We start from the raw sequence: 3,767 nt of genomic DNA, 5'->3' as shown, positions 1-3,767 counted from the left end.
TAACAATTAGTACAATTTAAATCCATACTTAACCACAAAAGAATCTTGAAGTGTCACCTACGTATAAAAAATTATAATTCATGTCCATCAACCAACTGTTTTATTTAACTACAAGATACTACTAACTTTCAATATTTCAGCTGAATGATTTGATATGTTAGTATTATTATGCTGACTAGGCTAAAGGAGACGATGATGATGAGTAATGAATGAAAAGGTGGAATGAAGAAAGTGGGAGGAAACAGGAGAACCCCGAGGAAACCCACGCACACGGCGTTTGTCCACCACGAAGTTCACTTGGAGCTAGTTGAGATCGAACCAAGGTACCGAGATCCCATGTACCATAGATGAACGCTCTACCACTGAGCCACAGCGGTCCCCATCCTTTTCGGTTATCATACTGAAGTTAGGTTCTACCCCATGTCATCTTTAGATTTCCTGTTTATCTTTTCTAACAGTAGTACAGACTTTTTAGTTGTTGTTTGTTTTGATTTTTCAGAATACCTCTATGCTATTTCCATTTTTATTTCAAGTAATGCAAACTTAATTCATGCAGAAGTAATGCTCTTTTCACATTTGTCTGATAAAATAACTTAAAAGCATCTGCGAACAAAAATGTCGCTGCGTTTTATTTTTGACAATATCTCTCGCATCTGCCAGCTACATTCATTTTTTAGAATTCTCTCTCCGTAACTTTACTGTCAGCGACATAAACCCTACTTTTTCTGTTATAGCTTTGAATAACAGATAACAAAGCGACTGCACTAAGATTAACTTTTCATGGAATAGGAATTCGTTTTGTGTAAAAACCCTTGATTTTTTGAAATAAGAGAAATTATTTCTACAAGCCAATTGATATTGATATACTTAAACTTGTATTAAATAGTGTCAAAAGTTCGCAATGGATATGTCCACTGATTTTTCGTATATTTTTTATTTTGCTATAAAATATTTTAGAGCTCGATGATTACCGGAAGCACTTTCACTTGCTCATGCGTTGATTCTAACTGGTTGCTATTGAACTTTAGTCTGTTACTCATGAACTTAAAGCAATGACCGCCATGTTTATACGCCATCTATCGGTTCAGAGGAAAATGTCTGCACCGCTCAGTAGGGAAACGACTTGTGAAAATATACGATGCATGTTTTTCAAGTGTGTACGACATTGCTAATGAAACAAAGCATAAAAAAGTACCAAAACATAAGATTTCTTTGAAAAGTAAACTATTTGTCTATTTTTTTGTAATTAAGTATTTGAATATAGTCGAATAGCTAAGGACAGTGTTACAATGTAATAATTTGCAAGATTAAGCAACAAAGTATATCTATCATATACTGTATTTCTGAAGTATTATTCAGTAATAAAGTAAATGCATTGAATTTACTAAACTACTTAAATACACCCTCCATTCCAAAAGAAACCGAACGTTTAAAAAAAACAAAAAAGCAATGTATATTTTGGAACAAATCATTTTTATTAATCAATGTATTCCCCTTCTGCATCGATACACATATTTGCACGCTCCAACAACTTGTCAAACGACTTCTCCATGTCCTTTATTGGAATGATCTTTAGGACGGCGGTCGTCGCCTTCTCAATGGCATCAATCGATGCGTGCCACTTTCCTTTCATCGCCAAATGCAGTTTCGGGAACAGATAGAAATCGCACGGAGCGAGATCTGGTGAATAGGGCGGATGATGCAACCAAATAATGTTATTTTTGAGCAAAAATTCAGTTAGAAGTCGCGAACGATGTGATGGTGTATTATCGTCCAAAAGAGTCCAACTGCCGATTTCGCGATATTCGGGCCGAATACGACGAATTCTTGCCAGCAAACGCTTCATGACGCCCAAGTAAAACTCTCCAGTGACTGTCTGGCCGGGCTGAACAAATTCTTTGTGGATAATTTTTTTTGAATCGTAAAAACAAATCAGCATCACCTTAACTTTTGACTTCACCAAGTGACTTTTTTTGGGAGTTCCTTCATCCGGCGCTCTCCATTCAGCACTTTGCCGCTTTGTTTCGGGCTCATATTCAAAACACCACGTCTCGTCACCAGTTACAGTCGATTTCAAGAAGTTTCGATCCTGCCGAGCACTTTTCACGATGTCTTTGCAATGCGCAATTCGATCAACTTTTTGGTCTTCGGTGAGTTTGTGTGGTACAAACCGCGAATTAACCTTCTTAACGCCCAAAACTTCGGTCAAAATGCGGTATGCGGTTGTTTGAGGAATGCCTAATTCCATTTCAATAACTTTCACCGACGATTTTTTGTTATGTTTGATGAATTCACGCACTTTTACGATGTTTTCTTCCGATAATCCGGTTCTGGGACGGCCTGATCTTTCGTCATCATCCAGCGTCTCTCTATCCGATTTGAATCGCCTGAACCACTCGTAAACTTGCGTACGGGATAGACACTCATCACCATATGCATTTTGTAGCATTTCGTGCGTTTCACTAAAAGTTTTACCCAGTTTAACACAAAACTCAATTGCAGCTCGTTGTTTGAAACTCATTTTCCGACCGATGTACACAACACACTGACAGTTGAAACGCAATAACTTTGTTGCCGTGCATCCAAATGTCATGACATTTATACCAGTTGTCAATGAGGGACTACGCCATCTACCGGTAAAATATTACAACAGATGGCACTAGTGGTACTATTTGTTTTCAAAAGTTCGGTTTCTTTTGGAATGGAGGGTGTATTTAACAAGTGTTACCTTTCTTAACAGTACAACACAATCAGTATCTACGAACATACGTACTCATCCAATATTTCCAGTTCTTTTAAATGCTGTAATATATGTTACAAATATAAACACACGAAGGCAATTGTGATAATTTTATTTAGTACCTTTACGTAAATGGTCATTGTTTACATTGTTTGAGTTAATATACTAATTAATGTCCTCTTGTTTGGGTCCTCAACCGACCTTAAGAAAAAATCAACGATATAAAAGCACGGTCATTTGAGAGTAGAGTGTTACTTTTTAATATGCAAGCTCATCGTAGATTCTGTAGTTATGTGTTCAGAGGAAATTTACTCATGAGAAAACATTTCTCCAAGTAAAAATAATCTAAAATCTCTACTGAATTCAACACTAAGACGCGTACACGTAAGATAATAATCCTGATAATGAATTTTCTAAGAACTCTCTAGTGCTATTATCACACTACTTTAAACATTTATAATATTATTTCACCATAATATCCTCGCACGCACTTACCATCGTTTTCTTTAGCCCATGGAATATACTCGTAAATTGCTTATACTAGTCCAGATGAACATTTACAGTTCGGCTGAAATGGTTTGAACATGTAAGTTAATATTTAAACTAACAAACAATATGATAGCAAAGTAATGACAACAAATTAGTTCCAATTGGTTAATTACTGAACGAAATTTCTAGTTTCACGCCTCACATTTATGCTCTTTAGGCTTACAGACAGGTGATTAAGGAAAGTGAATGATTATAAAAGAATTGTCGGGATGGCCATGTGTGAAGAAACTCCATAACCACCAGAAAACATTCGAACACGATATTGTCTACCACAAACGGTCTAGAATCGAATCAGGGACCCCTCGCACCAGAGGTGAGCACTCGACCACTGATCCACCGTCTCCCCATCATTATAAACGCTTGTGATATGTCATTACGAGTATTATACACAACATTCTGTTCTAGTGAGTGAAGCAATATATGCGAAACCAATCTACTCTCATACATTATCACAATCTATCTAATGTGTTTTCAAGTC

This window comes from Thermobia domestica, chromosome 3 (assembly GCF_964235325.1).
Source record: "Thermobia domestica chromosome 3, izTheDome1.hap1.1, whole genome shotgun sequence".
Classification (NCBI taxonomy): Eukaryota; Metazoa; Arthropoda; class Insecta; order Zygentoma; family Lepismatidae; genus Thermobia; species Thermobia domestica.
Note: the sequence above shows the minus strand (reverse complement) of the source record.